Source organism: Canis lupus, chromosome 15, assembly GCF_048164855.1.
Source record: "Canis lupus baileyi chromosome 15, mCanLup2.hap1, whole genome shotgun sequence".
NCBI classification, from domain to species: domain Eukaryota; kingdom Metazoa; phylum Chordata; class Mammalia; order Carnivora; family Canidae; genus Canis; species Canis lupus.
Window position 1 is genome coordinate 57,393,586 of NC_132852.1, and position 14,312 is coordinate 57,407,897.

The 14,312-nt window shown below is 34.6% G+C and overlaps 1 long non-coding RNA gene across 1 annotated transcript in view; it reads right to left on the reverse strand.

Moving 5' to 3' along the window:
* Positions 1-13,328, reverse strand: part of LOC140604469 (uncharacterized) — a 124,049-nt gene extending 110,721 nt beyond the window's left edge. Inside the window, exons 1-3 of the long non-coding RNA XR_012007334.1 lie at positions 13,182-13,328; positions 9,801-9,959; positions 328-435 (exon numbers count right to left, since the gene is read on the reverse strand). This is a non-coding gene — a long non-coding RNA (uncharacterized lncRNA). The remainder of the gene's footprint in view (positions 1-327; positions 436-9,800; positions 9,960-13,181) is intronic.
* Positions 13,329-14,312: the final 984 nt, after the last annotated feature.

The window sequence follows — 14,312 nt, forward strand, 5'->3', positions numbered from 1 at the left end:
TTACCGTGCCTATTTCAGTGTTGACCAGTTTCTCTTCCACAGTAGAAGCCTGGGAAGATTCAGACAGGCATTGTGGATTCTGTAGGAGAGCCTATCACAGTACTAAACAGTTCCTAGTGCAGTATGTTTGGTGTGAAAATGCTGTGTGAAATTAAGAGTTATGTGGAGGCCAAGTTTAACGACTCACAGAAGCACATGCAATTGATGATAAAACTAATAAGGGTTCAAATATGATATTGAGAACAGGAATTTAACACGGGTTTCAAAAAAGATGAGGAGGATTTAAAAAAATAGTGATTAAGAGATTGGGTAAGGTATATCCATTACCTTGAATACCCGTTGACTTTCAATCTATCCAGTGGGTGTATTTCCTGAGTAATTCCTTTCTTCAAGTGAATATTTTTTTTGTTCTCTTCTTTGTTTTCTTCTGTTATGCTGCCCAAGATCCACAGAACAATAATGAATATGTAAGTTGTACATCATGAGTTTTTCATGCTCTACTTATTATTATCTAGGCATACTGCTCCTCTTCCAACTATTGATCCATTATTTGGATCAAAAATTTGTCTCTAGTTTGTCTAATTGATTTTTTTCTCATTCTCACCTAAAACCATTTTAATCTAAGTTTTGACACTATATTTCTTAGTGAAACTGTGTTCTTTAAGCTTGCCAGTTAGCTGAATATAACATCAATTCTTGGTACTCATAGTATTCAACCAATTGTTAGCATTTAATACATCTAATTGATTGCTCTTTCCTTAACTCACTTTCTTGTCTTTATCCTTCTTTTTATTTACTGGTCGCTTTTCGTTATTTTGGATTCTAATATATTTTATCTCCTCTCTATTAATACTATCCCCTTTGTGATACTATCCAGTCCAAGAAGTTTAAATACCTTTTTTTTTCTGTTCATGTGCCAATTTACATGCCTAACACAGGCTTCTTTCCCTAACTCCAGATGGACTTACCCTGACAATTGATTATTCCATATCTCAACTTGGATATATAATATTCATTTCAAACAAAATATACCCAAAAGTGAACTCCTGACCCTCCCCACATGACTGACTCTAATTACAGAATTTCATGTCTTCTTTGATGACAACTCTTCATACCTATTTTCTCAAGTCAACAATCTTTGAGTCATCCTTTTATCATATCATAAATAATTATGTTGACTCTGTCTTCAATATATATCCAAACATATTTTTCATTATTTCCAAAAAAATTACTACCTGTGCTCTCCTCAAGAATTTTTATGGTTTTATGTCTCACATTTAGGTCCATTTGAGCTTATTTTTTTTGTATGGTGAAAGAAAGTGGTTTAGTTTCATTCTTTTGCATGTGGCTGTCCAGTTATCCCAATGCTATTTGTGGATGAGACTGTCTTTTTTCATTGTATATTCATTCCTCCTTTGTCAAAGATTAATTTACCATAAATTGTAGTATCATTTCTGAGTTTTCTGTTCTTTTTTTTTTTTTTAAAGATTTTATTTATTTATTCATGATAGTCACAGAGAGAGAGAGAGGCAGAGACACAGGCAGAGGGAGAAGCAGGCTCCATGCACTGGGAGCCCGACGTGGGATTCGATCCCGGGTCTCCAGGATCGCGCCCTGGGCCAAAGGCAGGCGCTAAACCGCTGCGCCACCCAGGGATCCCCTGTTCTATTCTATATATGTCAGTGCTATAATGTTTTAATTACTACTGCTTTTAATATAACTTGAAATCTGGAATCCTAACACTTCCAGTTTTCTTTTTATAAGATGGCTGTGGTTATTCCAGATATTTTGTGGTTCCATCTGAATTTTAGAATTGTTTCTTCTAGTTCTGTGAAAGCTGATGTTGCTATTTTGATAGGGATTGTATTATGTCTGTAGATTGCATGGGGTAGATGGACATTTTAACAATATTTGTTCTGTACAACTGAGTTTTGTATGTTGGTTTGTATCCTGCAATTTATTGAAGTCATTGAATGAATGTCCTAACAGTTTTTTTTAAGGGATCTTTAGGGTTTTTAATATATAAGATCATGCCATTGGCAAACAGGAACAATTTTACTTCTTCCTTTCAAATCTGGATGTCTTTCATTTCTTTTTCTTGCCTCTTTACTCTACCTAGGACATCCAGTACTATGTTGAACAAAAATGATAAGAATGAGCATCTTTGCCTTGTTCCTGATTTCATATGAAAAGCTTTCAGTTCTTCATCACTGAGTATAATGTTAGCTACAGGCTTCTCACATACAGCCTTTGCTATTTTTAAGTACTTTATTTTTATTTCTAGTTTGCTAATGGTTTTTGTCATAAAAGTTGAATTTTACCAAACAATTTTTCTGCATATATTGAGATGATCATTCATGTTTATCCTTTATTCTGCTAATGTGTTATATCATATTCATTGATTTTCATACATTGAATCATTCTTACATCCCAGAGATAAATCCTACAGTCGCAGGATGGGATTTTTTAATGAGAAGGTAATGCTGAATTCAGCTTGCTGGTATTTTGTTGAAAGTTTGGCAACTATATTTATTGGGGATATTGGCCTGTAGCTTTCTTTTCTTGTGTCTTTTAATGCTCTGGTATTTTATGAGGGTAATGGTGGCCTCATAAAATGAGTTTAGGGGTGTTCCCTCTTCTTTAATTATTTGGAAGAGTTTGAGATGGATTGGTGTTAATTCTTTAAATGTTTGGTAGAATTCACCAATGAAGCCATCTGGTCCTAGGATATTCTTTTTAGGAAGCTTTTGTTTACTGATTCAGTCTCCACACTAGTTATAAGTCTGTTCAGACTTTCTATTTCTTCATGATTCACTCTTGGTAGGCTATATAGTTCTAAGAATTTATTCATGTTTTTCTATATTTTCCAGTTTGCTAGCTTATAGTTGTTCATGGTGATCTTCTATACTATCTATTTGTGTCACCACTTGTAATGTTTACTTTTTAATTTCTAATTTTGAGACTTCTCTCTTCATGTTTTACAGGCCAAATATGGTCCCTTTCACATACCTATAATTGTTCACTTTGTTTTTTAACAAATCCTATAAAATTTGAAAGTGATTCTTAGCTCACAGGCTATACAGAAACAGGGAGAAAGCTAGATTTGACACATTGGGCATAGTTTTCCCATCTCTGCTTTATATTAAACTTTTCCTATCCAAGAACTATGTGGTGTCTATTTCCTGGCTGGACTGGACTTGGAGTGATAAAAGATGGAAGGACTCTGAAAGGTGAGATTTTTTTTTTTTATTGTGATTCTTTGATTGTGGTTTTAGGCTTGAGGATAGTGCTTTGTCACTTGACAATGGGAAAGGGGTTCTAGTAACCAATGAGATGCAATGGTGTAATTAACCATGCTATGTCCCATGGTTGACTGTGATGAAGCACTAATTGAAGGAAATGCCTTGGGACCCAAATGTCTACTGCACTAGACCCCAAATGTCTACTGCACTGCACTATAATAACAGTGATAATGACCATCAGGACTATAGTATGAGATGGATATCTTTCAGTGCACTCAAGCACATACAAAAAGAAAATGATAAGTTCAGATCTGTCAACTTTAATGAAAGTCATGATTTGAGAGCCAGAACCGGAATGCTTCCATGACAGCCAAAATGAATCTCTTATTTCTTATAGCTACAGGGTTGATATTGTTGTACATAAAACCCATTTAATTGTGCAGTTGGCTGGATTACAAAAATAGTTGAATTCAAAAATCTTACTAATTCATCATGTAAAAGAGTATTAACTGGAAAAAATTGTGATCCTGAAATTTGGAATGAGGACATTTGGTTGGATCTAGAAAATAGTATTGAGCTTCTATGTCACAAAGACCCTTCTTTACCTTTTTCTCCAATGTCTTAGGAGATATGACTTTTTATGCTTAAAAAACAAACAAAAACTGTTACATTCAACTGTGGCAGATGCCTTGAAAAAGAATGATCATTCTTATAATTCTGCATAACTACTCCTTGTGGTTACTTTACCCATAACCTGTAGGTATGCTTTGAGAGACAAGAAAACAAACTGACCCCCTTAAAGAGCTTATACATCAAAATAATTATCAAAGAATTTAAAATATATTAGCAGAAACTTAGAGAACATATATGAGGGGAGAGTCTAAGAGTGTTAGAACAGGCCAAGTTTATCAATATGAATGTACATAATGGAGATTCTGGATCTAAAATGCTGGCTAATTCATCTGGAGGTAACTCTAACTGTTTTCTTTATCGGTTAACTAAACCTTGGGAACAAAGATGCCCTACATTTAATGAGGTCAAGGAGCCAGATCTTTCTTGGTATAAAAGAAAAGAGAAAATCCAAAGATTGGACTTGTCATAGATGACATACATACCCATCTGCCAGATACATTCCATAAAATTTCAAAGACATACCCTCCAATAAGGCATTGAGAAATTCATTAATGAACATCTGTATCCTTAAAAAATTCTGAGATAGTTTTCCTTTTTAGATGAGATATAGTTGCCAGCATTCAGGTGAGTTCCCTAATTTAATTTGAATGATGAGATCCTAAAATAGCAGAGGACAAGTGGCAGAACTTAACTGCCAAAGATGAGGTAGAAACATACACCGCAAAGGAAATCAGAGATGTAGTGGTATACAGAATGCCTTGACCCTCAGAGATCTTAGCAGTGCGTGGTTAATTGATCATGGTGCCCTTAGGAATGCAATAGATGGAAAAACCACTAGAATAACACTTGAGCTACATAACAGTAAAAACTTTAGTCTTATAGTAAAAACAAAAACAAACAAAAACCCCTGATTTGATTTGTAGAGTGGAGAGTCTCAACCTCTTTCCAGTTCCCATATCTAAATTAATACAGAAATTGAAAAGGAGGATAGGATTCTTGAGGAAGGATCCTGCACCATTCCTGCAAAATAATACCACAAATGTTTCTCTAAACCTTCCCCAACTAGCCTATGGCCATTTATTAGAGGAACTGTTCATAGAAGAACAGACTTCTTGAGGATTATAAGACACTGGGTTTTAAAAGATATTAATTCCTGGGGACCCAAAATTTTAGTGTTGTTCAAGTATAATTTTATGGTAGGTGAGTGAGAGCTGTAGTCTTAGTTCAAGTCTGACTCAGTAAGCCCAATTAATCCCCAGATTCACTCCATAGTTACTCCCCTAGTGCCTGAATGTGAAAATGAAATAAACATTCTTGGGTACTGTAGAATCCCCATATTGTCTCTCTGATCTTTGACTGAGGTTCATTATGTTAGAAAAGTCTAGGTGACAGTCCCTGGAACATTTACTCCCTAGCAAGAACATGAACTTGAAGCAATATGACATCCTTGAGCAAACTGTGAAGATTTAATGCCACCACCAAAGATTTTAAAGTAGGGTGGTAAGTAAGTATTCAGTGGGGCTGTGATGAAATTTAAGGAATAGTTAATATTGTCAGCAAAGGACATCATAACTGCCAGGCCATGCCTCTCTTAATTTAGGGGTAACTATGATAACTTTCTCACTTATAAGGTTAGCTATACCCTGTTCAGTAGTTAGACATTAATTGTCATACAAATGTGTGTAGGAGGTTATATATAAAAGAAGAGTAGCTAAAGGGATGGATTTCCTCAGATATATCAACAGTGCATCTCAACTACAAATCCGCACTTCATTGCTTGCTCTGAAAAAGTACATCTGGTTCCTTCAAAGATTGCTCCTTTGTCAGTTGGTACAATGTTAAATATTGCCAAAGGCAGTGTTGAAGGAACACTGAAGATGCAAAGAGATTTTCTCTTTCTAGTACTAGTGTATCATTCTTGCCAGATTCCTATACCATGCAATTTCTCCAGTGCTGAATTCCTGCAGCTCAGATGTCCTCCTATTTCAGCTCCTGCAGTGAACAACTGCACCAGCCACTCAGCTCCTGTAGAGTATGAATTCTCCTAAAGTGCAAGCCTTCTCCAGAACCTAGTGCCTGCAGATGCCTCAGCACATCCACCATGGAATGCCACAGGTGAAGGGCCACCCACAAATAGCATTCTATTCGGTATCTTTCCAGTGAGTTCTCTTGTATGGAATTAAAAAGAACATTCCAAGCCAGTTCCATTGGTACAGTACCTGGCTTATTTATCCACCATACAGTGGACATGGACATGCCCCCTCTGAGAAGGCATAGGATTACAAAGAATATTCCAAGCCAGTTCCATTGGCACAGTACCTCCCTGATTTCTCCACCATTCAGTGGACATGGTCATGCCCTCTCTGAGAAGACATGGATTTCAGCCCTCCAGGGACCCTTTTTCAGGTACTCTGCTTCAGCCTTAGGGATAGTGGCTGTTCTTTTTAATTGTGATTCCTCAACTCACTACAGTTCTCACTACTTTTCATTATTCAATCCTCTATTATTTGAGTCCTTATTATAGTTATATTTTTTTGTTTTAAACTTTTCTTGTTCTAAATATTGTGTGGTTTTTGTCACCAGATTGCCCCAAAACTGATTAGATTAAATGATGCTTAAAATCCCTTCTATTATTAAGACTTAATTATTCTTTCATAGATACAAAAACAAACCTCATTTTACTTTGGTAAGCTACATCACAAGATTTATAAAGATAGAGGAAACAAAAATATTTTTGAACCATGTTGCAAATATTATGTAATATATTAGACACCATTACTTTATATAAATTAGCTGCACTGTGGCATTTGATTTTTTTCTTAATCATGGAATAAATTGACATTGCTATAAACATATACCATTATAATTCATTTTAATGTTCTTCTAATTTTCTTTCAAATATAAAGAATTGCCAGACCCCTCAGGAAAGAGTTATATTTCCTAATCTTGGTTAAAATGTTCAGCATTAGAGTGATGTTTCTTCTTTAAGTGCCATATAATAAAGTGGTATATATTTGCCTTATAGTAGCATCACAATAGGCTGTATGCAAATAGCAGTTTATTATTAATTAAAATAAGAAAAATGGGAAGTATTATGATGAGCTCATTAAATTCACTTCAAAAGGAAAATATTCTCTTTTGAGGAAAAAAAGAACTATGAGATATTCCAAGTAGTATAATATAGTGTCTATGGAAGACTCTATACCATTTATAATATATTTTGAGGTTTTTAAGAATATTTAATACAGTATTCCTGAATGGCCACTGAGAACCATCATATCATTACTATTTTATAACTCATTCTTTTATCTGCATAAACAAATACTTCTAAACAACAAGGTCAATGATCAGATTTGCATATTCTGAGAGGTCCCTGAAAATATAATAATCTTTTGTACATTAAAATATGCATTAGCTTAAAAATCCCAAAGATAAGAGAACTTTCAGTCCAGAAAGAAAGATCAAAGCAAGGCCACTTTGGGATTTTCAAATAATGAAGGGAAACACAGGGGAGAAAAGAGAAAAAAAGTAAGCTATAAAATGTCAATGGGAATAAAAGTAAATTGATGCCACAGGAAATCACAAAGTTTTAGTAGTTTATCTCAAAGAAAATATTCTGTTGTATATGCTGGAAGGACATATTAAGCTTAGAATTGTGTGCAGGGTATATGATTAATACAGAGAATTCTAATGGAAGCATATCAGGATATTTGATTAATTTCTAAGGTAGCATTTTTTTTAAATTTTTTTCTAGCAAGCATGGTTTATAGTATTAAATAATTTAATGAATGTTAAAAGTATGGTAGATTTCTAAAATAGTACCGGTGATCTCTGTCTCTTGATATGACCTTGCCTGAAATCTCTTCCCCTTACTGTGTGCAGTTCCCATGACTCACTTTTAATGAATAGAATATAGCACCAGTGTCAGGATGTCAATTCTCAGATCAGATTGTAAAAACGTTGAAGCTTTCTTCATAGATGCCCTCATTTACTCTTTCACCCTCTTGAAGCTCTTGGACTAAGGGAAGAAGTTGTCCACATGGAAAAGAACCAATATGTTCAAAAGCCAGGGAGGACATGAACCCTGACAACAGCCACGTCGGTGAATTGGAAGTGGATTACTTCCCAGTTGAGCCTTCATCCTGGCTATGACTTTATCCCTGGCTAACCACTTGATTACATTCTAATGAGAGATCTTGCACCAGAGCCACCTGCTTAGCCATTACCAGGATCCTAACCCACAGTAACTGTGAGAAAAGAAATGTGCATTGCTTCAAACTGCTAACTTTGGGAGTAATTTGTTACAGAACAGAGAAACAAGAGAGAAGCAATATGAATATGAATGATTGATTCAAATTTACAGAGAAGAATATGGCGGTGATGATAATTTGAATATTTAAAATATATACAGAAGGTACTTGTTTGGGAAACTAAATTTACTACTTAATCTTGCTTAAATTTTGTACAAACTTCAAAATTGACAACAATCTTGTAGTTTTGTTAATGCATTAATTCTGTATAATATCTACTAAAAGGTTTGATCACAAAATTGACTACAAATTTGTGAAAAAGTACTTCCTATTATTTGCCCCTACTTTGTCAGAACAAATTTCTTGCAATTAACACGGCTGGACCCATCTGCCAGTTTATGAGTTAGAGAATGGCCTAATTATAACCATGAAATATATAAATATGGAATATAGAGTAGAATGATAGGTAAGCAGACAGACATATAGATAATAAAACAATTAAGATAAACCGCAAAAATTATTCTCTACTTGGAAACAATACAATTATAGAATTTGAATATTCCCAGTTGCAGAAAAAACTAAATATTCAACAAAACATTCTCTTCTTCCTTCTGGGGCAACTCAGCTACTTTATTTCTCTAGCTTCCTTTGAAATTGGGAGTGCTCACGTCATGAGCTTTGTGGGATGATGTGTGCTACTTTCAGGCCTAGCTAGTGAAGACATGCAAGACTACATATTCTTTTCCACTTCTGAGTACCTGGCAGGTAGACAAACTCCAGAGAGATTGTGACAACTACAAACAGAAAATGGCCTGGTCACAATACAGAAGAAAACTTGTCATCAGAATTACTGCTCAGATGAGCACCACCCAACCAGAAATACCTCATTGAAAAGGAACTTGGGCAATAAATACAATTACTAAGTTATATTACTGTGAGTGTTGTGGTTTTTTTTTTTGGGGGGGGGGGTTTAGATTTATCTGTTACAGCAGCTAGCATTTCATTGTTCTTAGTACTATACTTAAGGTTTTTGTGTGCTTCTTCAGGGGAAAAATACAGATGTCAGCAAGGATATTGAGTGGATTGCACACCCAGAGTAAATGTCCTTAGAGGCTAAGAGCCAAAATTCTTGAACTGTGAACCCAAGCTTGACCACTTAATAGCTGTGCTATCTTCAGCAATGTTTTGAGATTGCTATGCCTCCACTTCCTCACCTGTAAAATGGAGTTGACAATATCACTAATGTTTATCATCCTTGCAGGGAGCAAGCATGTGAAGGCATCTATGGCATGTGAAATAGCATCTGGCACACATACAGACATCTAAAAACTCTAAATTTTCCTCCTCCTCATCCAACTTCTTCTCTTCTTTCTTATTCCTCTTAAACTTATTCTGTGATGAACATGCTTATTTTGCCTTTTCTCCCCTCTCATCGTCTCCACACAGGCTTTTGTCCCCCCCTACAAACTTAAAGATGAACTGAGGAAACAAAAGATATCCAGGAATTTTGGCATGAATAGAAAAGACTTCAATCAACCGAAGCTGACCCTTGAGTAGAAAAATAAATGGCTGGAAGGTTTTTTAGGTTTCCAGTAAACTAGAGAGAAAAGGATCTAGTAGGTGGCATTTTATAAATAGGATGAAAAGATTGTGTAATGCAAATAAAACAGGGCACCTGAGTGGCTCAGCAGTTCAGCATCTGCCTTTGGCTCAGGTCTGATCCTGGAGTCCCGGGATCAAGTCCTGCATCGGGCTCCTAGTAGGGAGCCGGCTTCTCCCTCTGCCTGTGTCTCTGTCTCTCTCTTTGTGTCTCTCATGAAGAAATAAATAAAATCTTTAGGAAAATTAAAATAAAACAGTTAAATAAGACAGTAAAATTAATTGTATTTGTAACTTAATCATATTTGTCTTAAAACATATTTAATGGCCAGCAGACACTTGAAAAGGTATTCAACATCACTGATAATCAGGGAGATGCAAATTAAAACCATAAGGAGAAGTCACCTTCTACTTCTCAGAATGGCTGGGATCAAAAACACAAGAAATAGCAAGTGTTGTTGAGGTTGTGGACAAATAGGAACCCTCTGTTGGTGCGAATGCAATGGCACACTCTTCTGGAAAACAGTTTGGAGGTTCCTTAAAATATTAAAAATAGAGGGACACCTGGGTGGCTCAGTGGTTAAAGCATCTGCCTTCAGCTCAGGGCGTGACCCTGGGGTTCTGGGATTGAGTCCCACATTGGGCTCCCTGCATGGAGCCTGCTTCTTCCTCTCCCAGTGTCTCTGCCTACCCATCTCTGTCTCTCTCTCTCTCATGAATAAATACATAAAATCTTTATTTTTAAAAAAATTAAAAATAGAAATACCATATGATCCAGTGATCCTGGATACTACTGAGTATTTACCCAAATAATATGAAAACATGGATTCAAAAATATATATGCATCCTTATATTTATTGCAGCATTATTTACAATAGCCCTCCTATGGAAGGAGCCCAACTGGCCATCAATAGATAAATGGATACAGATGTTTTGATATATGTATAGAATAGAATATTACCCAGCCATAAAATAGAATGAGATCTTGCCATTTGTGACCATATGGATGAAACTAAAAAATATAATTTTAACTGAAATAAGTCAGATGGAGAAAGACAGATACCATATGACTTCACTCATATATGGAATTTGAGAAATAAAACTAATTAACAAACAATGAAAAAAAAAGAGAAAAAAAAAAACAGACAAAACAGACTCTTAAATACAGAGAACACAATGGTAGTTGCCAGAAGGGAGGTGGGTGGGGGGTGGGTGAGAGAGATAAAGGGGATTAAGAGTACATTTAATGGTGATGAGCATTGAGAAATGTAGGGAATTATTGACTCATTATATTGTACACCTGAAACTAATAGAACACCAAGTGCCGACTACACTTCAATTAAAAACAATTATATTTAAGTATAGCTTTTAAGACTATCTATGTAATAATCCTATTGTGTCTATTTTGAAATAAGACATTTTTGAAAATGTTCTTATAAATCTGGGCAATTAGAACAGTCAGTCATCATATCAAACTTAGGAAAGCCACACTTCTGATATTTTAACAACACGATTAAGGAAATATCTAATTCATTCATGCTATTATAATAATAATAACAACAAAAACAATAATAACAAAAATGCCATGTGCTCAGTCACTGTTATAAGGGCTTTATATGCACTAACTCATTTGATCTTTATAAGAATTCCATGCAGTAGATGCTACATTATCTCTACTTGACATATATGAAAATTCATTTGTAATGATAAGGTTAAATACATTTCCTAAAGTCATAAATTTAACATGTGGTAGGTCCAGGATTCAAACCAAGAAACTCCAACTCAAAAGTTGGTGGTTTTGGGACACCCGGGTGGCTCAGTAGTTGAGCATCTGCCTTGGGCTCGGGATGTGACCCCAGGGTCTTGGGATTGAGTCCCACGTCAGGCTTCCTGCGTGGAGCCTGCTTCTCTCTCTGCCTGTGTCTCTGCTTCCCAATGTGTGTCTCTCATAAATAATTAATAAAAACTTTTAAAATTTTAAATTTAAAATTTTAAAAAGTAAAATTTTTCCTTTCAGAGGGCTATCATTTTTTTAAACTAATTTTAAAAATACTTCCTCAGAGGTTTCTGTGTCCACATAGAAACACTTTTGTCCACTAAAGAGAGAGATATAATTTTGAGTAGGGAGCAGATTTGCTCCCCGAAAAGTTAGCCAAGTTAAGAGGATTGGTTCTCTGACCTGACACTTGTACTCAAACCAGCCGAAAATCTAGTCCAACTATCAGCTTGGGGATGAGCACTGTAGCATGAAATGAAACATAAAATACCTTCTAAGCAAATTTCATGATGAATAGCAGTACATTGAATTTTCAGAAAATTATAGTAAAACAATTATGGATCAATGCTAGGTCAAGTCTTTTTCAACAGCATTTATAATTAGCTGGGACAGGAAGTAATGGTTAGATTAATGACTCTTACAGGTGGTGTTAATTTGAGAAGTAAAACAAACATCTAGATACCAACATGTCATTGTATAAAAAAATTAGAAAGATGATGGAGAGATGAAAGGTAGATATAAATAGATATTGCTTTATAGTATGGAGTAATATTGTTCTATTTTGACACTGATAATATGTGATTTTCTAAATAAATTCAACATATTTAGTAAGCATAATTTAATGCTTACATGATGATCTGTTTTCCTTACAAATTTCAGTCATGGTAATGGTTGAGATAATTTAATGATATGTTTGAGACTCTGAATACAATTCTTGCCTCTGATTCTAGAAAAGCTACAATTAAAGTTAATTGACTACTCTTATGCTTTATAATTTCTTTACCTTCAGGATCTTTGCTATCACTTATTGTTCTTTTATCTCTTAATTGTCTCTCAAATCCATTATATTTTGTTATAGCTATGTACATTTTTATGTTCAAGCTTATGAGAATTGTATACAAATAGTCTTGGAATGAGGATCTGATGATTGTTAGTCTCATGAGTAAGATAATGGAACACTGTGACATATATTTATTAAACTTCTCTATTTTCCTTAGTTGAGATTTCCAGACATGATTTCCTGACAGGTGAAGTGATCTTAAGGTTTCAAAAGTCATGTTTTGCCCTGCATACTCATGCTATGCTATTCCCGTGGCATCACTTCATAGATTAATTTGTTAGAATCATCTTTTAAGATGAAATATTATGGGAGACTATTTTGAAGATAAATTGGTAGAAAGAAGGAAAATTAACTTTAGTATAAGTATACAGTTTCTCCCCAAATAAAGTTTTTTCAATATATCATTTCAATTCCTCCTCTATAAACCCTCATACCCCCAAGCAACTATTCCCACTTATTTTTCTCTTGTTTTCTGTATTCATGTTGACTATGCCCCATAATATATATGCATGATAAACTGGAATGTTGAAAAGTAAACAGTTCTTATCTGAGGTCTTTTTACAAACTGCAACTATTTAGCACTCAAGATGTATTTGAGCTATTGGAACATTTTAAAGTACCATGGAAATTTTCTTTAAAACTTTTTTTCTTGGGATCCCTGGGTGGCACAGCGGTTTGGCGCCTGCCTTTGGCGCAGGGCGTGATCCTGGAGACCCGGTATAGAATCCCACGTCGGGCTCCCGGTGCATGGAGCCTGCTTCTCCCTCTGCCTGGGTACACTCTGCCTCTCTCTCTCTCTCTCTCTCTCTCTCTCTCTGTGACTATCCTAGATAAATAAAAATTTTTTAAAAAGTTTAAATAAATAAACTTTTTTTCAAAAAAAATAAAATAAAATAAAACTTTTTTTCATGGAGTTTTTGACCCTGCTTCCGATTGCTGAATAATATTAACATCTTAATTCTACTTTTCCTAAATTATGTTCCTCTACCATATAAGCATGATATAAGCTATTTCAATAAGTTAATAAAGACATCACTTAGATAAATTTATAGCTAAAATGATATATTTCTGATATAAAAAACATGAATTAGTCAATAAAGACAGGTGAAAAAATAAACATTAAATAAATTATCTGAGACCCAGTTACTTGCTCTCTTAAATTTCACAAAAATGTTTTAATTCAGCATTCTGAGAAATTTTAGCAATATTTATTTTCTCCAAAGTAAATGAGGAAAATTAAACTTGTCCTAATAAAACGATCAATTTCCTGGTATCTGTGGGGAATAAACCTTTTTGTGATTGGTGCAATAGTGCACACTTCAGAATTCTTTCATTTGTAAATTATTCCATTATAGTAAATAGGATATACATACTTGAGGATTTCATTTCTGTAATTATCCCTTAATTTTTCTGCATTATCTCTTTACTACCTATATGACTATCCAAATCATCTGTAGTATCCTAATATTTAATAATTAAATAACAGATTCCATTTCTGTTCCAGCTACTACTTTATTTGCTGCAATTATGTCTCATTTTACTGGTGATATTATTTGTCTTCTATCACTCATTTCTTTTTTAAGCAATGCCACCAGAGGTTTTTCAATTTTGTTAGTATTTCCAAATAACTGATTTGGGGTGGGTTGATTCATATTGCCTCTTTGTTTACTTACATGATTAATTTTTAATTTTATCTGGATTATTTCATCCTACTACTTTTGACTTTTTCTATTGCTTTAGTTCCAGCTAAG